Genomic DNA, 26,563 nt, shown 5'->3' with positions numbered 1-26,563 from the left:
ATGCTGAAATCCACACCCCCAGGGTGATGACATTAGGAGGTGGAGCCTTTCGGAGATGACTAGGTGGTGAGGGGAGAACCCTCATGACCGGGATTAGTGATCCCATGAAAGAGACCCCAGAGAGACCCCTCACCCCTTCCCGTGTGAAGTTAGGGTGAGCAGAGGCCATCGGAGAGGAAGCCTCCCTCACCAGAACTGACTCCGCCAGCGCCTTAATCTCAGACTTCCAGCCTCTAGAACTGCAGAAAATACATTTCTGTTGTTCATAAGTCACCTACTTGATGGTATTTTGTGATAGCAGCCTGAAAAGACTAAGACATTTTCATCTCAAAGACATTATCATTTACATGAAGTTAATGTGTCTCTGCAGATGAAGGAAGCTCACGCCTTGTGAATGAGGTGGCTTGTGGCTGTTACCTTAGAATCTCATCAAGTGCTACTTGGATATAAATTTCCTATGGCCCAAATTGTGAGAAATGGCCAGTGTGGGTTCACAAACTGCCTCGGAGAGGGGCACATGTAGCCCCAAGGGTTTACAAACGCTTGTTCCCAGCAGCAATGATGAAGACCCCCACACCAAATCCGAGTTAATTAAAGTGCTTTATTTAATCATCTGTGGTGTTGCCGAGGGAGATGAAGGTGATGCTGAATGCGGGAGCCCGGGTAAGGCAGGAAGTGGAGAGTCATGTTACCATGGCAACAGTGTCCCTGGCCTGCAGTGTGAATGAAGCTCTGGCTCTGAAGACCTCCGTGGTTTTAAAATGCCATCTATGTGAATATGACATCAATTTGTCACAACAAATCTAAATAGAACCTACTGGGGAGGGACAGAGACCCAGAGACCCAGAGGGAGACACTGATAGAGTGATAGAGAGAGAGAGGCAAAGTCACAGAGACAGAAAGAGGAGGGGAGAGGGATGGAGAGAGACAAAGTCACAGAGATAGATGGAGGGGGAAGAAGGGAGGAGGGAGAGAGAGAGAGGAGAAAAACAGAGAGACGGTTGACAGACAGATTAGGAGAGGTGCTTCTGGTGCTGCTGGTTGTGCTAGGAAAAGACATGTTTCTCTTTGGACAGATGTGCTGCCAGTGCTGGAAGTAGGCTGACTGTGTCTCTCTCCCTGCTCTGAGCCTGGCACCAGATTTGGCAAAACCAGACAGAGCAAAAGCAGCTTCCAGCCCACAGCACCCAAGGCTGGTCTCCTCTTTCATCGCAGGGCTGCTATGTACAGTTGCACAGGCTGTGCCCTGCACCAAGCACCCAGAAGAGGATACAAGAGCCTGCCTGTGCTCCTTGAAGTATCCCTGAGCCCTGATGAACACCTGTGTCTACATGGAGAGAGGGGAGCCTCTGCTCACATGAGCAAAGGCAGCAGGGGGGACTGCAGAGGCCCATTCCCTCCCACAGTCTCTATTTTGCAATAAGGTGGGTGGAAGACTCTTCCAAATGTATTTACATGCAACAGTAACCTCTTACCCTTACCTCCTTACCTTTGATGAAGACAGTAAAGACCAACTCCCTGACAAATAGACAGAAATGCATGGCGATTGGAAGAGAGTCTTGGGACCTGCGTAGACTTGAGGTGTGTCCTTGATGTTCCTGTCTTGGGGTTGGTGTCAGAAGCCTGTGGTTTCTTCATGGGAGAGGAGTGTCAGCTCTGCCATCATGAGCTGATTGTTCAGATAGGAGACTTTAGCCCACAGAGCCTCAGTGCACTCATCTGTACAGTGGGGTGGTTTGGAATCACCAATTCATAGCAAAGGTTGTTGTGAGGATTCAAAGAGATACATCATGTTAAGTGAGTGAGTGTGTGTGTCTGTGTGTGTGCATGTGTGCAGAGCCCTGACATCCCAGGGCAGGCCACCTTGACCACACACAGCTATGCATATTTCGTGCCTGAGATTGCCATGGGTGCAGAGCCCTGGCCACACTCATGGGACTGGCTTCGGCCTGAGCCTTGGCACCATCACAGTGGGTGCTACAAGGTGCTGTCCAGACATGAGAAAACTTGGATTTGCTAAAATTCCTGCTGCCTCAGGATGACCTGACCCCTGCTCCCAGGAAGAGGTGTTTGCCCTTTCCTTCCTCCTGTGGCGCCAGCCTGATGGGGGGGGAAGCACAGATCCGACGCTCTGACTGGCAGGACCTCTGATGCCACACGTGCCTTGGGAACTCGTGTCCAGGTGGGAGAGTCAGGCTGACGTGGGCTCCTGCAGCAGGTCAGACAAGCCCAAGTTCAGGGCCTGCTCTGCCAGCCGTATGACCAGAGTTAAATTCGCCTGCCTTGAGTCCCTGCTTCCTCATCTGTGAAATATAGAACAAAACAACCTTGATACCTGAGGTTGAGACGAGACAGACAGAGAAACGATGTGGGGGGTGGAAGTTCCTCCTACAGCTTCTAAGAAATGATCATTCCATGCTAATATGTTGGTTGCTGTCAACCTATGTGATGGGTTACGGCTATGCTGTGGGGAGGAGCTTGCCCTTCTCTGAGGCTCGGTTTCCTCTGTGGGCCAAGGACTGGAGGGGTCTTGGACACTGCGAGCCCTAACATAGAGTTGAAAACATGAATCCCAGAAAATGGCCTGCACCATGATAACCTTTTATAAAAATATGAAAAAACTAAAACTAAAGAGTGTGTTTTTAGGAATACCTACCCAGGATAAAACTACAGTGTTCAAAAAAAAAAAAGCCAAACACACAGGTTCAGCCCAAGTGGTGCCTCTAGAGGAAGAGGGAGCCGTAAGTGGGTGTGAATTGGTGCTAAGGCTCGGGACACATGGTGTTGGTGACCTCGCTGGGCTGAGAGTATGCAGATGCCTGTGGATGTGCACATACTTACATGTGCTTCCAGTAGGAAGAGGGTGGTAATCTATTTCTGTGAACCTGACGTTGGAGAGAGAGAGACAGAGACAAACACAGGGACAGAAACAGAGACAGAGACAAAGAGAGACAGAGGGAGGAGAGAGAGAGAAAGTGTTTGGAGCCATTTTTTTCCAGTCTTTCAGGAGCGGCCTGCGTCTCACCTTTGGTTCCATGGAAAGGAGCACTGTTGCCATACACAGCTGTTGAGATTCATGTAAACAAAGGTCCGTGCGTGCTAAGCAGAGTTTGGAGAACGGGTCCTGGAGACCATGCATTATAATTGGGTAGTAAGAGAACGTAAGTAGTGGCTCAAATATTTCAGCAAGGTTTCAAAAGAAATATGATTTACAAAAATGTCATTTGGTGGCTCTATGGTCCAAAGCTGCTTATTTTTCAGAGGAAGGAACTCCATTTATTTAGTAAAAGGAACAGAAAGGAATATTCCGGCACATGAAGCAGGTGCGTGCCTGGAGCTTTGCTTTTTGGAGGTTGCCTCACTTCAACCTCGCAGCAAACTCCATGAAAGCTTAGACCTCATTGTGTACAGTGGTTAAGAGTGCAGGGGCCTGACAGTGCTATGGAGGACATGAAGCTAGGGGAGACCCCTCACTGTGGGGGCACCGTCAAATGGTAGGCACTTAGGAAGACCAGCATGGCAGTTTCATGTAAAATGAAACACACACCACTCCCATGACCCAGCAATTCCACTCCTAGGAAGGGTTTGCCCAAGAGAAATGAAAACGTGTGCACCGAAAGACCTGCCCAAGAGTGTTTACAGCAGGTTGATGCATTGGAACCCAAGAGTTAGCCCACAGGCAAATGATAGCAATCTGTGGAATATTCAAACCATGGGTAGGAGAACAGGAGAAAAGGAGCAATGTACTATTTTATTTATATGATATTCAAGAACAGGTAGGACTGATGGGTGGTGATGGGAATCAGGACTGTGGCTGTCTCGGGACAGGGACTGGATCCACTAGAAAAGGGCAGTGGGGAATTTTCTTGGGGAAATGATCTGTTCTATATCTTGATTCAGGTGGCGCTACACAGGGCTTAAATTTGTCAAATCGTATCGTGAATTTCACTTAATGAAGCTTTTCCTCATTAAGAATGTTTTAAATGGTAAAATCTTTATTAATAAGTACAGGTTCTGAAGACAGACGGCCTGGGTTTGAGTCTTTTCTCTTCTGTCTGTAGGAGTTTGCTGTGGCTGTCATAGCAAATGACCACAAGCTTGATGCCTTCAAACAACACAACTTCATTCTGTTATGGGGCTGGAGGGCGGAAATCCGAAGTTAGTGTTGCTGGGTTAAGGTCAAGGCATTGGCAGGGCTGTGCCACTCTGGAGGGTCTAGGGGAGAATCTGTTCTTGTCTTTTCTGGCCCCTGGTGGCTGCCAGCATTCCCTGGCCCATGGCCCCTCCCTCCGTCTTTAAAGCAACCACGTAGCATCTTGCTCCTTGGTAACAGCCCTTCTGCTCCTGTAGCATATCTTCCTCTGTGTTCTTTAAGGCCTCTTGTCATTGCATTTAGGACATACCAGGACAATCTCTTCATCTGAAAAAAATCCTTAAACCCAGCCTGGTGAGGTGGCTCACGCCTATAATCCCAGCACTTTGGAAGGCCGAGGGGGTGGTTCACCTGAGATCAGGAGTTCAAGACCAGCCTGGCCAACATGGTGAAACCCCATCTCTATTAAAAATATAAAAGTTAGCTGGGCATGATAGTGGGCACCTGTAATCCCAGCTACTCAGGAGGCTGAGGCGGGAGAATCGCTTGAACCCAGGAGGCAGAGCCTGCAGTGAGCTGAGATCACGCCACTGCACTCTGGCCTGAGTGAGAGTGCAAGACTCTGTCTCAAAAAAAAAAAAAGAAAAAATCCTTAAGCCCATCATTTCTGAAGAGACTTCTGGCCCTGGGACAGTCACATTTAACTTTAATCACCTCTTTAAAGGCCCCATCTCCAAATACAGTCACAGTCTGAGCTACTGGGGGATAGGGCTTCAAGACAGGAGTTTTTGTTTTTAGTTTTTTGAGATAGTCTCACTCTGTCACCCAGACTGGAGTGCAGTGTCGCGATCTCGGTTCACCGCAATCTCTGCCGCCCGGGTTCAAGTGATTCTCCTGCCTTAGCCTACCAAATAGCTGGGATTATAGGCATGTGCCACTACCACTCGGCTAATTTTTGTATTTTTAGTAGAGATGGGGTTTCACTATGATGGCCAGGCTGGTCTTGAACTTCTAACCCCAGGTGATTCACCCGCCTCGGCCTCCCAAAGTGCTGGGATTATAGGCGTGAGCCACCGTGCTAGGCCAAGAGATGAATTTTGAGGGGAACACAGTCCAGCTCATAACACAGTGTGTAGCAAAACAAATCCAAAAGGGAAGGACAAGGTAAACAGGGAAAGGTGGCAAAAGAAATGGCGGCCCCTGTGGGTGTGTCTGCTCATGTGAACACAAGCTCAGGGACGTTCCCTCCACATGAATTAACCGTGAACAGAGGGAAGTGGAGAAATGGACTCTGGGCACAGAAGGATGGAGGGTGTGGGTGACAGCAGCACTCAGGCCACCGCCTGGCAGAGGCAGCTAGCAAAGGGGAGGTCATGAAAGCCGTGTATGTGTGGGTGGAGGGGGGCTGAGGAAGGAGGGCCCCTCCATCTCCTGGTCTTTTCCATCCATCATTTGAGGGCGTAGACACCAGGAGTTGGCTCATACCTGATACCATCCCATGTTTACACGAAGTGATGGGTCTCAAACTGTGGAGCCTGGACTGACCTCTCACCATTGCCTGGAAACGTGTTAGCAATGCAGAATCCCAGGCCCTACCCAGACCCATGGAATCAGAAACTATGGGGCGAGGAACAACGGGTGTTGCACCAAGCCCTTCAGGTGATGCTGATGCCCCTGAAAGTTTGAGAACTGCTGCTGTAATTATGTTGAACTGAACTTAAACTGAGTGGCCCTGCACAGACTGTGGATATAGAAGAAGGCTGCTGTAACACCAGGTCTTGGGGTGAATCTTCATGTGATCTTCAGAACAAGGATACTTGGCTTGGATCCCAGCCGAGACACCCTGCACCTATAGGATGGGGACCTTGGCCCTGACCTCAGGATGGTGAGAATGAGACATTCTATGGGACACTCACAGCAGAGAGTCAGGTGTGACTAGAGACCTAACAGCATCTTCTTTCCTTCCTCCCTGGGCCCTGCCCCTTGTAGGCAATGGGTATGGCATTATTTTGCTTTTATTTTGCATCCTTCGACATGGGCCATCCTACTTTAAGAGAACTTGGGGGGAGGGAAGGTTGGGGAGGACACAGCTCATTTCCCTGGACCCCTTTTGGAACTAGCCAAATCCCCAGAGGGCCTTAGTGGTTCTTACTTGGATTTGCAGCCCAAATTGGGCTGAGGTTGAAACCTCAGAAGCAGCAGAAGAGATGTATTAAGAATAGAGATAAAGCCGGGCATGGTGGCTCAAATCCCAGCACTTTGGGAGGGTGAGGTGGGCATATCATTTGAGGTCAGGAGTTTGAGACCAGCCTGGCCAACATGGTGAAACCCATGTCTACTAAAAAAATACAAAAAAATTAGCTGGGCATGGTGGCGTGTGCCTGTAATTCCAGCTACTTGAGAGGCTGAGGCAGGAGAATCGCTTGAACCCGGGAGGCAGAGGTTGCAGTGAGCTGAGATCATGCCTCTGCACTCTGGCCTGGGTGACAGAGTGAGACTCTGTCTCAGAAAAAAAATAAAATAATAAAAATAAATAAAAATAGAAATAGGCAGCGACTTTGAGTGAAAGTGACCTAAAGGGGCATTTTAGGGTGGAACTGTGTGCGAGTTTCCCGGAGCTGCTGTAACAAACAGCCACAAACTCAGGCTTCAAACAACAGAAATGGGGCTGAGCACAGTGGCTCACGCCTGTAACCCCAGCACTTTGGGAGGCCAAGGCAGGTGGATCGCTTGAGCTCAGGAGTTTGAGACCAGCCTGGCCAACACAGAGAAACCCCATCTCAACAGAAAATACAAAAATTAGTTGGGCGTGGCGGCGGTGCACGCCTGTAATCCCAGTTTCTCAGGAGACAGAGGTGGGAGGATTGCTTGAGCCTAGCAGGTCCAGGCTGCAGTGAGCTGTGATCACACCACTGCATTTCAGCTTGGGTGACAGGGTGAGACCCTGTCTCAAAAAGAAAAGAAAAAAACAAACCAAAAAGAAAACAGAAATGTATTCTTCCACAGTCTTGGAGGCCAGAAGTCTGTAATCAGTTGGTTCCTTCTTGGGGGCTCGGAGGAAGAACCCTTCTTGCCTCTTCGTGGTTTCTGGTGGTTGCCAGGGATCCTTGGGGTTCTGGGGCTTGCAGCAAATGCCTCCCATCCCATGGCCTCCTTCCTGCGTGCCTTTACATCATCTTACCTCTGTGCCTGTGTCCACATTTCCCTCTTAGGAGGACACAGCCTTTGGATTTAAAGCACACTCTACTCCAGCATGACCCCATCTTCTTATATTTACAAAGACCCTCTTTCCAAATAAAGTCACATTCCCAGGTACCAGGGATTGGGACGGTAACATATCTTTTCAAGGGACACAATTCAAGCCACCACACTCAGCATTTATGTAGCAGTGCTGGGAATGATGGCAGCTTTTTGAGCAGGCTCTGCTTTGCAGCGGCAGGCAGGTGGGTGGCAGGATCTGCCCAGTGGCGAGTTTCTCAGAAAGCATTTGTTCCTCTGAAAGCATTTGTTCCTCTGAGGAGGGGGACTTCACTCTGGAGAAACTGGCTGGACTCTCAAAGCCTTGAGAGCTAATGGCAGCTTCTCAGGACCTGCAAAATAGAGAAAATGAGGAAATATCGTAGGTTGTTTGAACCAACTATTGCCTATTTAACTTCACAGAATGGAATTAAGAAAAAGGAGAAGCAGAAGTTGGATCCTAATGACTTTTTTTTTTTTTTTTTTTTTTTTTGCTTGAAGGCAATTTAATGAGAGATGGGTGGGAGCAATAATGAGGGTGGTCTGAAAATCAGTGTGGTAACCGTCTCCTGCATCTGGACGGAATGTACTGAAAGGAAGTCATATATGTTTAATGATGTGTTTGTTAGTATTTGAGTTCCTTGTGACTAGCTGGGGGCCATTCCTTTAAGAGCATGCTTTTAGGGGGAAAAATCTGCTCTTGGAAAAAGAAAATGAACAAACTCAAACCTCCACAAACACTTTGTATATTGCACACTGCTGCACTTTGGCTAAAGTGATGGTGAAGTGGGTGACCTCACTTCCCCCAGGCAATATCTTGCACAACTTCAGAAGGAGGAGTGGGGTCAGTCTGGGGGATACTGCTCCATCTGGAGTTTTCTCAGCTTCTGGCTGCTTGAACATTGCTTGTCTGTTTCCTTTAATAGAGTGGGTGACTGCTGTCTCAAGGCAAAGGCTTTATCCCCAATACCCCCCACTCCTTGCCATTTGACTTTTAACTGTTTAATCCAAAGTTATCTTCAAAAATATAAATAGTCTTAGGAAAATATCAGGGCAGGCCTTGCAGCCATGGCCCAGCAGAGCATCTACAACAACCCAGTTCCTTGGGGTGCCCCCTGATCCACAGGTTGCCAAGTTGAGTTGCATTCTGTGATTTAACTGCTCTATCCACCACTGATAAAGCCTGCCTTCCAGGCAGGCTGTCAGTCAGCAAAGTGTCCTGGCAGAAGAACACTGTCTTAAGGCATGAGGTAGCCTGAACAATGCCCCCTCTCTTCCCCCAAAAAAGCCTGTGTCTGAATCCCTGTGAATATGTTACTCTACACAGCTGATGTGATAAATAAGGTATCTTGTGATGGGAAATTATACTGGATTATCTGAGTAGGCCCTAAAGCATAGCAGAATAATATGCCTCCCCAATATAAGCCATGTTGGTAACAGGATTATTTTAAGCTGAAGGCAATTGAGAAGAAGTAGATATAAGAAAAGCTCCCTGCCTTCCCCCTGTTTGTCTAAAAGTGGTACATAAATTTGTAAAGGTATCCCCCTCCTTTCTCTACCAGGAAGGGCAAGTGTTAATCATCAGAGACAGCTCTAGACCCTTATCAGCCTGTAACGGCACCAGGGGAATCAACAAACCTTATTAACTAGCCCTTATCTACCATTAGTTTTTCCATATATTTGTCTTCCCACAATGTGTCCTCCCCCTTGAAACTCAAAGCCCTTTTCTCTTGTCTTGTCACTTCTCTACAAAATTGACTGTTCTTTTGTTAAAATTCTATGTAAACCCAAGTTCTATCCACCCCTCTGAGTTACTCATCCCTGAGTGCTCCTCATGCATAGTTAAGATGCACACATTAGTAAACTTCTGTCTGCTTTTCTCTTGTTAATCTGTCCTTCATCAGTGCCTTAGTCCATCTTCTGCTGCTATAACAGAATGCCACAGACAAGATAATTTATTTCAAAAAAGAGAGATTGATTTAGCTCACAGTTCTGGAGGCCGGGAAGTCCAAGTGCTTGGCACTTGCATCTGGCCAAGGTGGGCCCATGGCAGAAGGCAGAAGTGAGCATGTGAGACAAGCAGAGGAAGTTAGGCTGAACTCATTCTTTTCATCAGGATCCCACTTCTGCGACAACTAACCCACTCCCACAATAATGACATTAAGCTATTAATCACCTCTCCAAGGCCCCACCTCCTGATACATTACATTACATCACATTGGCAATTAAGTTTCAACATGAGTTTTGGAAGAGAGACATTCAAACCGTTAGCAATTAGTCTCATTTACAAGGCTATAGCTGGGGAAACTAGGAGGGTGAGAGTAGACATTTTTTTCTTCTTTATGGCCCCCAGATTTTGTGTTTTTAAAGCCACTAAGTCTATGGTAATTTATTACAGCAGCTCCAAGGAAACTAACACAAAGGATATTGGAAACTAGATAATTTATGATCAACCCACCCTGTCACCCTCTTGGGAAGCATGAGGAAAAGACTAACCAAGAATTGGCAAGGGCAAAGCAGCATGCTGCAAGAGGAAGCCAGACGTGGGAGCTATGTGGCCACAGGCTTGTGACTAGCAGAAGCCATATGTCACAGCAACAGAGAAAAGAGCCACCATCTTCAAGGAGCAATGAAGATGGTACCCCTGGCCCACTGCATTGGTTCCTCCCTACGTGCTCACACCTCTGTGCAGCATGGCTGGCAGCTGGTGGGAAAGGTTCCATCCATCAGACATCCCAGTCAAACACTTAGGCCCAAGTGTGAGTGAGCTTCAGACTCCTCAGTGGACAGGGCTGCTGGTGCCAGGGTGGGTTGGGGCCGTGTTGTACAACCTTTCCATCCTTATCACCCCCCAGAAAGAAAAACTAATCAATTTAAGCTTAATTTAATTTCCTCACAACAAAGGAAATTCAATACTAAAGAGTAAGAATGTGCTGTAGAGAATGAAAATTTAAAGGGCCACAAACCATTATGATGTCTAAGATTTGTTGACCCCTTAAGAACCAGTTTTCTGCCCTTTGGAAACAGCATCACCCCCATTAAGGATGTGGGGTGCAGGGAAGGTGAGGCTGCCAGTGAAGAGCTAAGTACACACAGCAGGTGTTGGCTGCAGACAGTTGTCTGGGCTGGCCCATGGCCTGCTGCAGTAGAATCTTTCCTGTTCACATGAAAACATGACTGTGTCAGGAGGTCCAGTTTTTTCTCCACCTCAAATGTGTACAAGTGTAGCTGCTACAATTAAATCAAACTCGTTCTTCTATAACAGCTGATGATATTCAGGCCTCATCAGACTTTTCTCTTATTCTTTGGACTCTGCCATTTTTGACGTGGGAAATTTTTTTGTTTCCTTTTGGACTTTCCATCGTCCCATAAATGTTCCCCTCTCTCTCCTTCTCCACTACCCCGTAACTGAAGTGGGAGGAAGAGGGGTCTTTGTCACTTCTTTTCACCCTTCCAATCTGCAAAGTAGTTACTTGAATTAACTGTGAACTAGTGACTTAGAATCTTAAAGTGTTGAAGCTTCACTGGCTGGGCTCTCTCTGTTTATCGAAAAGCCTCTTTTGTTTTTCTGCAAACCATTGTTTATACGAGACAAAAAATGTTATATTCATGGCAAAGTTGAAATCCTGGAAGATTAAAGATAAATATCTACTCATAGACTTGGCAAGTAGAATTAATGCTACATTTGTTTCATCAACAGGTATTTTTTGAGCCCCAGTTAGGAGTAGGCCAGTGTCTTAGGAACTGGAACTCTGTGGTAGACAAGGTGGAAGATTTCTGCTCTTGTGGTTTTTCAGTGATGGGGCCTCAGTGCCTTGCAGGTGAAATGCAGATACTGAAGCTGAAGCAAGCTCTGTGGCCCATGGCCCATAGCCTACGGCACTAAAGGGCAGGCACCTGCTGTTCTCTGGGCTGTGGAGTCACCTTGCAGCATCTCACCCATTCTTGTTGCCACATTTTTCGAGAGATATTAACCAACTCAAGTCTGTTGGGGAGGAAACAGGCTGCAGAGGCCTTGGGAGGCCATAGCCCATGAGGAAGGAGGGAAATCATGGGGCAGCCAGTCTGGAAATGGGCACCCTTGAAGGTGCACCTGAGCTGTTCTCAGAAAGCTGGAGGAAGATCTCAAGTAGGAAGAGTTAGACATGGGTTATTTGCTGCAGAGTTCACAACAAGGAGTGATGGGTTGGAAGCTCTGGAGAGGTAACTTTCAGCCCTGGAGAGGAGGCCAATGTGTGTGAGGCTGAAGAATCCCCCCTTCCTGCAAAGATACCCACATTCTAATCTCTGGAACCCGTGAATACATCACTTTATAGGGCAGAGACTTTGCAAATGTGATTAAATTAAGGATCTGGGATGGGAGTTTGTCCTGGCTCATCCAGGAGGGCCCTAAATGCACTCTCTAGTGTTCTTATAAGAGATGGGCAGAAGGAGATTTTACATAGACAGAAGAGGACCATCTGATCGAGGAAGCAAGATGCTACACTACAGGCTTTGAAGATGGAGGAAGGAAGGGACCAGGAGCCAAGAAATGCAAGGGATGTAGCTCTAGATGCTGGGAAAGGCAAGAAAACAGATTCTCCACCACAGCCCTTGGAGGGAGCTAGCCCAGGGAAACTGGTTTTGGACTTCTGGCTTCCAGAACCATGAGAGGATAAATTGCTATTTCCTTAAACACCCAAGATTAAAATAATTTGTTACAGCAGCAAGATAAAGCTAATATACCATGCTAAACAATTTCTTTGAGACGTAGTGAGGTCTCCATCCCCAACAGTGACTGATGACTTCTCAGAGTGTGTCCATAAAAGAGATGGTGACCCTGGGGGCCAGGTTGCACAGGAGAATATCTGAACCCCTCGTAGCTCTAAGGATGTGGGATTAGTTTGCCAAGGCTGCCATAATAAAGAACCACAGACTGGGTGTCTTAAACAGCAGAAATTTATTGTCTCCCAGTTCTGGAGGCTGGAGTCCAAGACCAAAGTGTGGCAGGGTTGGTTTCTCCTGACTGGTAGATTTCTCCTGAGGTCTCTCTCCTCAACTCATAGATGCCGTCCTCTCCCTGTGTCCTCACAGGGTCATCCCTCTGTGTATGTTTCTGTCTCCTCTTCTTATGAGGACACCAGTCAGACTGGATTAGGGCCTCACCCAAATAGTGTTACTTTACTTTAGTTACCCCTCTGAAGACCCCATGTCCAAACAGAGTCACATTCTGAGCTACCATGGGTTAAGGCTTCAACATATCAATTTTGAAGCCTTAACACTTCCACCCTGACAGCTATGTTGTACAATGACATCACTGTCATATCTATTTAAGGGTATGTCTACACACACCTCTGCTTTCGATTTGAGAGCTTAATTAATTTATTTTATAGAGATGGGGTCTTGCTATATTGCCAGGCTGGTCTCCAACTCCTGGCCTCAAGCAGTCCACCTGCCTTGGCCTCCCAAAGTGCTGGGATTATAGGCATGAGCCACTGTGCCTGGCCCTGAATTTGGGAGCTTCAGAGGGCAAGGAAAGAGAGGGGGGAACAAGTTCAGAAGTAAAAACCCGCGATGCCAGGAAGTCCTTACAGCTTTAAGCTTCACATTTAATCACTTCCCACAAGGAGAAGCAGGCTGGGTGTGCTCCAGGCTCCGGAAGCTCCAGCAGCCCCAGAGATGAGGGTGGTCTGCCCCCCACACTCCCTGCCCCAGCCCATCCTGGACCTTCTCCTGACACACAGCAAACCACACTTAGCTGTCATTGATGAATCGGAGCCTCTGCCAGACAGCCGGCCAAGCCGACGCTAACTCACCCCACAGCCTGAAATAGAAACTCGCTCGTTTTCCAGTGTGTGACAAAGAAGGAAGGTATTTAATTTTGAAAGGAGCTGAGCCAGCTTTATTGTGGGTCATTTTTTTCTGGAGCAAAATCCTCTCTAGTTTTCTCCCCAGGCTCATCTTCCTTCTGATCTATGGGTTGGCATTTTGGATGGGATGGTTTTCTGGTGTGGGGGGCTGTCCCCAGTGCTGCAGGATGTTAGCAGCACCCCTGTCCCTACCTGCCAGATGCCAGAAGCACCCCTGCCCCATTCGTGCCAACCAAAAATGCCTCCAGAGGTTGCCAGTGTCCCCTGGGTGAAACAGCACCCCGTTGTTGAGAAGAACTGGTCTAATTAAACAGCAGAGGAAACAGATTAGTTAGGAAGAATGGGCTGGTGTCCTGGCTCTGCCTCCTCTGCTGGGAATACAGCAGGCTGAGATGTGTGCCTGACATCTTATGATGCTGGATGTGAATGGAGGGACCGCCAAAGAAGGCAGGAGCCTCTTCAGTGGTGTGCAAGGAGGACAGCAGTGCATGGTTGATTTTATTTATTTAATTTTACTCTTTTGTGACAGACAGGGACTCTACTTTGCCCAGGCTGGACTTGACTTCCTGGGCTTGAGCCATCCTCCCATCTTAGCCTCCTAAGTAGCTGGCACTACAGGCACATGCCAACACCCCTGGCTTCTTCACTGGGTTTTGAATCAGACAAGTTTTTCCATTGGTCCCTTCAGTGGTTTAGAAGCCCACACTCGGGGCTCCAGATGAGACCAGAGAGTGTCCTCAGAAGACAGTTGGGACCATCTTCATGTCTCCCCCATGATGCCCTGTGTGAAGGGCTCCACTGAGATCTCTGCACATCCCTCCTTCCTTCCCCTGCAGCTGCAAAACACCCGCTGCTCCTTGAATACTCCAGACCACCTACCTCAGGGCCTTTGCACGTTTTCCCCACACAAAGCTTTCCCCCTGCATTTTCACTTACCTGGCTCCTTTTCCTCACTGAGGCCTTAGCTTGGCATTCCCTGAATGGGGGGGTTCAGGGGGATTCAGTTGCTCTGCAGCGCATGACCCACCTGATGTTCTTTATAGCACCCTGTGCTGTGATGGGAAAGCTGGATTTCTTGGCTTGGGGCTGTAGGTCTCAAGGTACTCAAAACCATGTAAGCAGAGTCTGTTTGTCTTGTTTGCTGCCAATTCTCAACCTTGAGAACACAGAGCAGAAACTCAATGAACAGTTATTGAATGAATGAAGGAATGAATGATGCAGCCTGTAGTCCCCCTGAAGGATGTGAGTCCAAAGATCAGAGGGGCCCCTTTCAGCCCATTGTTTCTCTCACAACCCTTTGGGCCCGGACTGGCACCTATTAAAAGGCAGACATTCTTGGGACTCATCGCCCCTTTCTTGGGATTGGTGGAGCACCATCTGAGAGGGGAGCAGGCCTCGGCTGCAGGCAAGGGGCTGGGCGACACCATCAGCAGTGGATCTGCAGGAAGGCTGGGGAGGGGATATGGAGGCTCCAGCTGGCAGCTTCACTGGGGCCGCCCCTGCCTGTGTCCTCTCATCTTGCTCTTTTTGTTTTTTTGTTTTTTTTTTTTTTTTGAGACAGAGTCTCGCTCTGTTGCCCAGGCTGGAGTGCAGTGGCACAATCTCGGCTCACTGCAAGCTCCACCTCCTGGGTTCACGCCGTTCTCCCGCCTCAGCCTCCCGAGTAGCTGGGACTACAGGCGCCGCCACCACGCCCGGCTAATTTTTTTGTATTTTTAGTAGAGGTGGGGTTTCACCATGTTAGCCAGGATGGTCTCCATCTCCTGACCTCGTGATCCACCCACCTCGGCCTCCCAAAGTGCTGGGATTACAGCTGTGAGCCACCGCGCCTGGCCTCATCTTGCTCTTTACAGCCAAGGGAGTTTCCAAAGGTGAGGGAAGTGCTAGCACCAGCCCCCGCCCTCCATTCCAGAGCAAGAGACACTCATCCAAGGGCACCAACCTTCGCCTGCCTTCCATGACCACAAATGGGGGCTTTGTGGAGAGAAGCTCTTCTGTGGCTTATCTTAGGACCTCCGGAAGAAATCTCTTCCTTCTTTCTGCCCAGACTATAGAGGGAGGGCAGAAAAGAGTGGAGATGGGGAAGGTCAATAGTGGAGTTGAAGATAGCCATGCCTAAGTGACCTTTCCACCCCATTAGAGGTGTCATCACTGGTGTAATATGGTGCCCAGCCTCGTATCTCAAGTGGGGATGGCTCAGCCCTGCTAAACTTCACTGCCTTTCCTCTGGGGTGCATTGTGTTATATGGTGTCTCCCCCAGGTCTGGCCAAAAAGAGAGCTTCCTAATGAGGCATCCTGGAAACTGATGGGAACTGTGTTCTTATCCATCTCCCCCATCTCTTGTGCTCCAGGACATCAACTGGGAGTGGCCCAGAAGCCCGAAGCTGAGAGGACAAAGCTCACTGGGGTAAGTTAACATCACTCCAGATCAGCCCCGGTGAAGACAGCGAGAATTGCCTACACCTGAAAAAATGTGACAAACTTATTTGTAAAGCTTATCTGACAATTCTGTCTATATTTGATACATTCAGTCCTCCACAATCTCTACTTTACCAAAATCCATGCGGGTGCGTCATAAAGAGAGATGCTTGATGACCAAGTTGTTCTGGACAAATCAAGGTAAACAGATTATAATTACTTCACAGGGATTATTTTTGGAATGTAATGGCTGGTCACTCCCTCGACTGTGTATATCTCTTGACATGTAATTCAGAAACATGGCCTGTGTCTTAGGGAGAGCATGAAGATACACATGAGATCGGCATTCATGACCTCTTTAGTCATGCCAGAGACTCTCAAAAATGACGTTCTTGAAGATCTTTATTCTTGATGCTTAATTTTTCATTTGAAACTCAAGCAGTAGAATACTTCTTTTGAGGTTTGAGTTTAGGCAATTCCTTTTCAAAAGAATACATATACATGGCCAACAAGCATATGAAAAAAAGCTACACATCACTAATTATTAGAGAAATGCACATCAAAACCACAATGAGATACCATCTCACATCAGTCAGAATGGCTATTACTAAAAAGTCAAAAAATAACAGATGCTGGTGAGTTTATGGAGAGAAAGGAATGCTTCTACACTGTTGGTGGGAGTGTAAATTGGGCCAGCCACTGTGGAAAGCAGCGTGGTGATTCCTCAAAGAGCTAAAAACAGAACTACCATTCAACCCAGCAATCCCAATACCAGGTATATACCCAAAGAAATATAAATCGTTCTGTCATAAAGACATATGCACATGTATGTTCATTGCAGCACTATTCACAATAGCGAAGATATGGAATCAACCTAAATGCCCATCGGTAATTGACTGGATAAAAAATGTGATACACATACACCATGGAATACTATGCAGCCATAAAAAGAATGAGATCATATTATTTGCAGGCACGTAGATGAAGCCATTATCCTTAGCAAACTAATACAGGAACAAAAAACCAAATAACTGCATGTTCTCACTTATAACTGGGAGTTAAATAATGAGAACACTTGGACACATAGAGAGGAACAACACACACTGGGGCCTACTTCAGGGTAGAGGGTGGGAGGAAGGAGAGGATCAGAAAAAATGACTAATGGGTGCTAGGCTTAATATGTGGGTGATGAAACAATCTGTACAATAAACATTCGCTGCACAAGTTTACCTGTATAACAAACCTGCACATGTACCCCTGAACTTAAAAAGAAAGAGTTTAGTGCAGTTCATTGTTCTTGAAAAGGCACACACGAAGTCTTTTCTCATAACCAGCACTGCTTCACAGGTGTTATCAAAAGTACCGAACAACAAAACGCTCCTTAAAAACTTGGGCTTGCCACGCAGTTACAAATGAAAGAGTGGTTTTTAGATTAGGATTAATTTTATGACCAAATAGAGGGTTGAGCTACTTTGAACATGCTGCAGTTGACAGTTTATTACACAAGAACAAAGGCGTCGGTGCATAAAACTTAGGTAACAACTACAATAACTTAAATCTCAGGGGCCATCACATTTCTACAGTTGAGACTTTTTTCCCAAGAAGGAAGGCTGCACCTGCCCCCTGCCAAGACAGTCCGTTGCATGGCCCTAAGAAAACCACCTAACTCAGTTGGAACGGTACCAGTTTTGTGATTAAAGTAGGGCTTGGGTCCAGCCAAGCATTAGTTTTGAAGAATGAGTAACTAGGCTGTTTCGGGAGCAGCAGTGTTGGTAAGATCAAAACCAGGCGGGGGAAGAAGCCCCGGGCCACTGGTGTTTCTAAAAGTGTGCTCCCAGAGTCCTCAAGATATATTCCTACTTGGAACAAGTATCAGAATTTTATTCCTTTTTAAGACTGAATACTATTCCACATTTTTGTTATTCATTCATCAGTCATTGGACATTTGAGTGAAAACAGAACTTTTAATCTTACTAGCTCATACATGAACAAGACGTGAGTTTGTTCATATGAGCTAGTGATATTTTTAAAAGTCAGTTTCTTTAGAATAAGAGCATTTTAAGCAACTTCACTGAAGAAAATTGCCCAACCTCTTTAATAGTGTGGGGAAAAATAGATGATAAAATACAAAAATAAGTAGGCAATAGCATGTATTTAAATCATAGCAAACATGTAAATAGGGATATCATTCCTCCCCTACTCTTCCACCTCAGGTTTTTTTTGTTGTTGTTCTGGAAAAATATTCGGGGTACAAAGACTGCATTTCAAAAATAGAATTTATGAGCCTAATCATCTTAACAGGGAACATAAATGCCAAAACAGCTTCTATGAGTCATTTCTTGGATTCTAAAAGGAATTCATTTCAAACAGGAGTTTTCTCATCTTTGAGGTTTGTTTTAAGAAGTTCCAAAAGCAAATAGCAAAATAACAAAATGCCTGGAGCTGCAGATCTCGAAGCACCCTTCAAAATAGCAGCCCTGGTGTCAGACGTCTGGGGCTGGCTCTGGGCTGGAGGGGTCTCCATTCCTCTCCTAGGTCTGTGGACCATGAGAAGATCATTGCATTTAAGAAACAACAATGCTAAGGAAGGGGTAGGGGTTCTGGGGAACGGAAGTGTGAGAAAGAAAACCAAAGGATCTTTGAGATTTTTAAAAGCCATGACTATAGTTTGGAAAGGAATCCCACACAGGAGCACCAAGGTAATTCTGCTGATTTTTCTTTTTAAACGTTCTGTGTTTACTCAACCATCCATGCCTGAATTGTCTCCCTAGCTCATCTTTTTGCAGCCCCTGTTCCTGGGGAACAAAACCTCCTGGTCAAGAATCATCACGCCCATGGCTACACTACCACAAACACTCCAGTAAATCAGGTGAACACCCACCCAGGGCTCCAGAGCCTACACACACGGAACATTTGTACTTTGGTGACTTCCATTTTGAAGATCTATGTGGGCCAAGAGTGATGCTGACATTAGCTGCTGCTTTTTGCACGATCAAGTGGGTTTGGTGATCAAATAAGTTAGGAGCCTCGGCAACATAGTGAGACCCTGTTACTACAAATAATACAAAAGTTAGCCAGGTGTGGTGGCGTGTGCCTGTAGTCCCAGTTACTTGGGAGGCTGAGGCAGGAGGATCACTTGAACCCAAGAAGCAGAGGTTGCAGTGAGCTGAGATTGCACCACTGCACTCCAGCCTGGCTGCTAGAGTAAGACCCTGTTTCAAAAAACAAACAAAAAAAAAAAAAAAAAAAGAAAAAAAAAAACAGGGAAATACTGGGCTAACCAATGACAAATAAGTATATCTATTGCAGGAATTACCAAAAATGTAATGTGTATTGGGAGTCTCCAGGGGATGAATACGAGATGACACATTTTCCAAATGTATTTAACCATCAAATGCTCTTAGTAAGAAGCATCTCCCTGGAACAGTGTCCTCAGAACACACTTAGAAAAGCCCACTTTAGACCCCTGTTAAATTCAGCAATTTAATATGGTAGCCAACACACTGTAGGCCATCAATACAATATTAATAGTGTTCCAGGGACCACATATTTTGTGCACCAATAACCTCAGTCTCTGTTTCCTACTCCACTCTCAGGGTCCCCGCTTTCTGTAATCCCAGCTTGGTCTTGATCTTTTGGTATAGGGAAAGGAAAGGAGAGAGGGTCCCAGGAAGGAAGAAACTGGTGGGATTTTCCATGGGAAGGTTTGAGAACTACTGTTGCATCAAGAGGGAGAGAGAAAGCAAGAGGGTGTCCCGGGAGAACGTGGCAGAATTTGTTTAGAGAGAAGATTGTAAGAACTGAAATGTCAGAGGCAGACAGAAAGACAAAGAAGAAAGGTGGGAAGAAGTTGAGCTGGGTGTGGGATGGAATCTTCCTCTGGCCTGTCCGAGCACCTTCAGTGGTGGCTTAATTTGCCCTTTGCTTTCATCTTTGGCTGCTGTGTGTTTGAATTTTGAATCAGATACTATGCCATGGCTGGCTTCAGGGTGCCAGCGAACCAACCTGACTTAATGCAGGTTCGTGGGTAATATTGTCAATCATTTACCATATTCTTGTATTATTCTCCCATAGATCTTCTCATTTGCTATCCCTAGGAGGGAATATTGAAATTGGAACCACAACACTTGGGTATATCAGGTTGGAAAAGACAGTTCAACAGATGGCTGGTCACCTTGATTGAGTAGAATGCCACTGGAAGACCGCAAATCTCTAAACCATAGTGAAGAATTGGCCAAGGGGAGCAAAATCCAATCAATTCAAGGGGTTCCCCTTTCCAGGGTCTTGGAAAGCGAGGTGCGCATGTGTTTCTAGCAGGTAAAGCTGACACGTGGCATCCAGGAGGTCTCTGCTCAACTTGAAGAAATTAAATGAGTGCATTTTGTTTCCTGCTTATAATTTCCACTTAAAGCACCTCTGTAGTTGACCTCAAGGCCTGCTTTGATATCAATCTCCAAAGCACAAAACGAATCATTTTGCACTTTTTTTCTTCAAGGGACTTACAAATGAAGGATCTGATAAGCACAGTTGATGATTAAACCTAATAAGCTGGCTGCCGGAGTGCTTTGATTTACTTTGACAAAGGCTCTTTGAGCTTGGTGGAAAACCAGGATCAGTTTGTTTGTTTTTGTTTCTCTCTGGCTTTTCTGTTGAAGACCTTGATTTAAGTCTTAAAAGCAGAGGTTTTTTGTTTTTTTGTTTTGTTTTTAAACCAGAAAGTTCTGCAGGTTGAGAGGACTGTCCTTGGTGTACCCTGCTGAGTGGCCTAAATGGAGTCTTCTGTGATCACCAGCCACCCTGGGAGTTCCTGGGTGATGGCGCCAGCCAAGGACATTTGGGGAAATGGTTTATGTATGATGTAACTTTCAATACTTGTATTATTTCCTAATTGTGAAATTAGAATAGGTTAAAAAAAAAGGGGTGCAGGAGAGGAAGAGGCGCCTTGAGGTGAAGCCATATTCAGTTTTGCCTTTCAATTTAGGTTGGATTTGGGTCCCTGGGCAAGACTGGCATATCCGTGTGCATATCAAACAGCCAGCGTTGACTTCTCTGATTCTTCTTTCATTATTTATTCATTGGTTCATTCACTTCACAAAGTTACCTGGTCCCAGGTTCAGCAGCAGCTCAGAGACTCATTTGGGAGCTTTTGGAGTCACCTTCATGGGCCACCACCCCCAACCCCAGAGACTGACTCAACCAGCCCAAATGCTTTTCCAATACAAAGTCTAACTTTCTTTTGTGATTTAGACATGGCTGGGGAAAAAAATCAACCCGTATAGAAATATTTTATTGTGGAAAACAAGAGTTCCCTGCCCTGGCCACCCCACCCCAGGCTAGCTTCACAGAAATCACCATTTTAAATTAAATCTTGTAACTATTTCTGCTTTTAGTTCTGATGGCAATCCACCCCAGGTTGCTAAGTAATATACGTATACCGCTTCAAAAATACCCATTTTTGGCATTATCAGTAGATTTCTCCCATGAGAAACGAAGATTTGTTCCCTCCTCCCTCCTGCTAATATAGTGCTTAGGCTATTGCTATTTTGGTCTCTTAGGGGGCTGTTTTATAAGTTTAAATAACAAGCCTTTATTTGAAGCTTCTTTAACAGCGTCTCTTAGACCCTCAGGTTGAAAGAGAATAATGTTAGGCTGGGTGCAGTGGCTCACACCTGTAATCTCAGTACTTTGGGAGACCGAGATGGGTGGATGACCTGAGGTCAGGAGTTTGAGACCAGCCTGACCAACATGGAGAAACCCTGTCTCTACTAAAAATACAAAATTAGCTGGGCGTGGTGGCGCGTGCCTGTAATCCCAGCTACTCAGGAGGCTGAGGCAGGAGAATTGCTTGAACCTGGGAGGCAGAGGTTGCGGTGAGCTGAGATCACACCATTGCACTCCTGCCTGGGCAACAAGAGCGAAACTCCGTCTCAAAAAAAAAAAAAAAAAAAAAAAAAAGAATAATGTTAGTGTTAGTGCCCCTGCCCCCCAACTCTCCTCCACCCCCGGGGTGCAGGCTGGCTGGGGCTCCGGGTCAACTCTCCCTTCTCCCCTCTGTAGAAGCCAGACGCTTCCCCTCTCTCCCCTCACCTAAAGAAGCCAGTTTGGGGCCAGTCACATACTGGATTATGGATCTTCAGAATCCCTGGTCTTTGGCATTTGGAAAGGCCTGGAATATGCCTTTTTAGCAGATGACTGTGATGCAGGTGGTCTGAGAATGTGCTCTAAATCTTGTAAAACAGGTGACATGAAATGGCCGTTCTAGTCTATGCAATGGCAGCATGAAAACAGAAAGCTGAAACGGGGGATCAGTTCTGCAGCCAAGAGACATTAAAGCTCAAAGGTATAATCGGAAGCTAGAATTCATTCATTCAGCAAATATTGACTGAGCAAGCTCTTACTGTGTGTAATGCCTTTTTTCTCATAGTTTTTGCACCCCCCCCCCCCCACCCCTTTTCAGTTGCTTTGCCAGATTTCTAACTCCAGGGGTATTTATTCAGTGTATTGTTTCAAGAAAAGGAAGGTCTTCACAAATAGGTGCAACAGGCCACAGCCTGCCCAGGCGGAGGCTTGCAAGCACCTCTGATAAAGCAGCAAAAAAACACGGGAGGACATTTGTTTCTTTCAGATTTTCATATACAGATGTGGAAGAGATAAGGTTAGCTCCATTCTAAGTTCTTTGTGTTTGGTTAAAATAGGCTCAGTTCCTTCCCTCCCTCCCTTCCTTCCTTCCCTCCTTCCTTTTCTTCCTTCCTTCCTTTCTCTCCCCTCCCTTCCCTCCCTCCCTTCCTTCCTTTTTCTCTTCCTTTTCCCTCTCTCCTTCCATCCCTCTCTTCCCCCTTTTTTCTTTCATCAATCCTTATTTCTAACTAAAAGGCCAATAAAACAAACAAAAACACATAAATTTCAATAACCTTATAGGCATCCTTTCAATTAGGTCAATAAGTAACCAGATCATCATTTGATTTTTCTAAGGTACATAGAATTGTATTGTGGAAAAACAAATCCAAGGGCAAAGAGAATGCCTACTGTGGCTCATTGTTTTGCGGCAACATCTCATTTAATCTTTACAGCAAACCTACCAGGGAGGTGCCATTACTATTGTTTGTTTAGAGGTGGGGACATGAGTCTAGAAGGGTTTAATCAGCCTGAGGTCCTTTGGTGGGTAGATGACAGAAGCAGATTTGAACTCCTGGGCTCTTGATACTATAGTCAGCTGCCACTGATTGAAAATACCAATTCACACCTTCTAACAAGAATGCAAGATTGACTTGGCTGTGCAAAATATGCATTACATTGTGCCAATAAAGAGTTCACCTAAGTTGTCCAACCTAGCATTTTAAGTCACTTGACCGAAATACAATGCACCCAGTTAAACTGTCCTTGAAAATGACACGTCTACCCTAGTTTGTGCCCGGTACTACAATGTCCATAGTAGCATTTAGGAAATGGTTTTAGTTACAAATCCCAGTTTTAGGAAAAATGAAGATGGATAAGCTTTCCAATGAAGGGCTCAGGACAAAGTTGAGGGTCCTGCTCGTTCTCTCTTCTGAAGTTGTTCCCTTCTGAGGGTGTGTTTTGTACAGCTGCTTCTGTTGCTCTGTGTCTTTTTGGCTTCAGATTTTTAAAATCTTCTCTTTAATCCCTGAAAACAAAAGGTGAGTGTATGTCTCTGTGCTTCGTAGCATGTGTCCAAATAATCACCGAGACAAGCAGCTTGCTCAAGCTATGAGTGAAGAAGCCAGGCTGGTTTGTGTTGCCCTTGGTTTGGGGTTGGACAGTTTCTCTTTTAAACCTCTTCCTAGGTGTTGGGATCCCAGGTAGCGATGGGGTCAGAGAAAGCTGCCTCTAAGAGTCAGGTTCTTCTCCACATCCAGACAATGCCTGAAACAAATCTTTCTAGCTCCAAAGGCCAACCTTTCAGAAACCAAGTTGTGCTGTATGTGAGCCCTTTCACGATGGGAGGAATGCCTGCTTCCAAGTAGGGGTTTGAGGAGGAAAGAGATTCAGCTCCGGACCAGCCATTTCTTTTTTGGAGGAAACATACGTGTGTGTGTGTGTGTGTGTGTATATATATATATATGTATACACACATACACACACATATAGAAATACAGGACATCAAAGCTCTTTCATTTGGGAAGAACTTTCCCTTTGCCATTCCATTAGCATAAAAACAAGCTCCCTGTTGGCTATTAAGTTCATACTGTGTGTGAACTTTGAGATAAAGAAGGATTCATCCATGTGATGCATTACAGAGATCTTGCCTGGGAGTGAGGACTGTTGATATTGTAAAAATGCACCACTCCTAGAAGGGAGGAACGAAGGAACTCGGTCCAAGAGCCTCTCTGAGACCTCTTCTCCCTTCTCTGTCAGCACAGGAAAAGAGGGTGGAGGGGCTGCTGCCCCAGGAAGGCTGGGCCCACCCCTCCTCACAGGCACTCTGCTGCCTGTTCAGCTTGGCTCTCTGGATGACAGGCAGAAGGTAACATGATGCCACCAGCCACCGGCCACCCTCTCTTCCTCCTTCCTTAACCCTTCAGCACCTAGAGAGCTGGTCCTTGACTTCCGACCTCACTTGACCCCTTCCCTGACACAGAAGCAGGTTCCTCGGCCGGGTCATCTGGGACACACTGGCCCTTGCCCTCTCTTGAATTTGCCCTGTGCCCTGAGGTGAGCGTTGACCTCTCTCCTCTCTGACAGGGAGAACCAAGCCACCCCAGCTGCCTCAGAGGTGTGGGTGGCTTAATGAGTCAATGTTGGTGAAGTTCTTTGAAGACACAAAGTGCTCTGTAAAAGCTGGTTCCCATCTTGCTGACAAAGGCGCTCCCTGAGCTCTGGCCCTTCTGATAGAGAGTGGGCTTCTGTGGTCCTTCCTCCCTTCTTCTTTATGAATGACGTAAATAGCTCCTCTCACTTACATTCTCCATGGGTGAGAACGCATGAGGAGAGAGAGACAGGGAGGGAGAGAGAGAGAGACAGAGAGAGACAGGGAAGGAGAGAGAGAGAGGGGTGTGTGGGATGTGTGTGAAGTGTGGTGTGTATGTGGGTGTATATGTGGTGCATGTGTTGTGTGTGATGTGTGTGCTGTGTGTGATGTGTTTTGTGTAGTGTGTGGTTTGTGTAATGTGTTTGGTGTGTGCAGTGTGTGGTTTGTGTTGTGTGTTGTGTATGTGGTGTGCACTGTCTGGTTTGTGTGGTGTGTGGCATGTGTTTGTATGTGTGTGGTATGTGGTATGCATTTGTATGTGTTGTGTGTGGTATGTGTTGCATGTTGTGTGTGGTATGTGGTGTGCGTTGTGTACATTGTGTGTTGTGTATATTGTGTAGTTGTGATGTGTGTTGTATGTTGTGTGTGGTTTGTGGTGTGTGTTGTGTGTGGTTTGTTGTGTATGTTGTATATTGTGTGTTGTGTGGTATGTTGTGTTGTCTGTAGTGTGTTGTGTATATTGTGTGTTGTATATTGTGTGTTGTACGTGTTGTGTCTTATGTGTTGTATATTGTGTGTTGTCTATAGTGTGTCGTGTGTATGTGTTGTGTGTTATGTGTTGTATATGGTGTGTGTTGTGTGCTGTCTGTGGTATAGTGTGTGTTGTGTGCTGTCTGTGGTATGGTGTGTGTTTGTGTGTTGTGTGGCTTGTGTGGTGTATATTTTATGTGGTCTGTTGTATGTGTTGCGGTTTATCTATGTGTGTTGTTTGTTGTATGTATGTGTTGTGTTATGTGTTATACATGGTGTGTGTGGTATGTTTGTGTGGTATACTGTGTGTGTTGTGTGGTATGTGTAATGTGTTGTCTGTTGTATGTATTTGTTGTGTGTTGTGTGTGCTGTCTGTGTTATGGGTTGTATATGGTGTATGCTGTGTGTGTGTTGTGTGGCTAGTGTGTGGTCTGTTGTGTATGTTGTCTGTTGTCTGTAGTGTGTGTTGTGTATTGTGTGTAGTCTGTTGTATGTGTTGTGTGGCTTGTGTGGTGTATATTGTGTTGTGTGTTGTGTGTGAGCTGTGTGTGTTGTCTGTTGTGTGTGGGTTGTGTGTTGTATGTTGTGTGTGGTCTGTTGTGTGTGTCGTATGTGTTGTGTGGATGTATACTGTATGTGGTCTATTGTGTTTGTTGTATGTTGTGTGTGAGGTGTGTTGTGTATGGCTTGTGTGTTGTATATTGTGTGTGGTCTGTTGTGTGTGTTGTTTGTGGTGTGTGTTGTGCATGTGGTGTGTGGTTTGTGTGGTATGTGTGTGTGTGTGTGTGTGGTATATGGTATGTGTGTGTGTGTAGTATGTTGTATGGTTCCTTGTTGTGTGTTGTGTGTTATGTGTGTTGTGTGTGGTGTATGTTGTGTGTTGTATGTGGTGTATGTTGTGTAATGTATGGTTTGTGTGTTGTATGTTGTGTTTTGTGGTGTGTGTGGTTTGTGTGTGTTGTGTTGTATATTGTATGTTATGTGGTGTAAGTTGTCTGTAGTGTGTGTTGTGTATTGTGTGTTGTATATGTGTTGTGTATTGTGTCTAGTATATTGTGTTGTTTGTAGTGTGTGTTGTATATTGTGTGTGGTCTGTTGTGTGTGTTGTGTGTATGTGTTGTATGTTGTATGTGTTGTGTGTTGTGTTTGTGTTGTATGTGTTGTCTTTTGTCTGTTGTGTGCATGTGTTGTGTGTTGTGCGCAGTGCATGTTCGCCCTCCCTCCCTGGCAGCAGGGCTACCTGGCTGCGGTGCTCACTGCCCTGGGCGGTGGGCGGAGCGGTCCCTGGTGGGAGGGGACAGGGCTCTCCCGCAGGTGACTCCTGCAGCCTGAACTTTTGTTCTGGGAACACCACCCACGCTCCCCGGCAGGCCGCCAGAGCCAGGGCCGCACGCCCACGCGGGAATCAGCCAGGCCGACATGAAAGCAATGCGCTTCCAAACTGGCAGAGGATTTAATTTTTTTTTTTTTCTTTCTGAAACAGCCCCAGTTGCTTCTCTTCTCCACGG

The 26,563-nt window shown here is 46.3% G+C and overlaps 1 long non-coding RNA gene across 1 annotated transcript in view; it reads left to right on the top strand.

The window, feature by feature from the left end:
* Positions 1-807: 807 nt before the first annotated feature.
* The window catches only part of LOC101150726 (uncharacterized), a 61,829-nt gene continuing 36,073 nt past the window's right edge, over positions 808-26,563 (top strand). Inside the window, exons 1-2 of the long non-coding RNA XR_002003956.3 lie at positions 808-1,424; positions 15,532-15,587. This is a non-coding gene — a long non-coding RNA (uncharacterized lncRNA). The remainder of the gene's footprint in view (positions 1,425-15,531; positions 15,588-26,563) is intronic.

The sequence above is a fragment of the Gorilla gorilla genome, chromosome 22 (genome assembly GCF_029281585.2).
Source record: "Gorilla gorilla gorilla isolate KB3781 chromosome 22, NHGRI_mGorGor1-v2.1_pri, whole genome shotgun sequence".
Taxonomy (NCBI): Eukaryota; Metazoa; Chordata; class Mammalia; order Primates; family Hominidae; genus Gorilla; species Gorilla gorilla.
The sequence above is the reverse complement of the archived record's forward strand: the minus strand, read 5'-3'. Positions and strand labels throughout refer to the sequence as shown.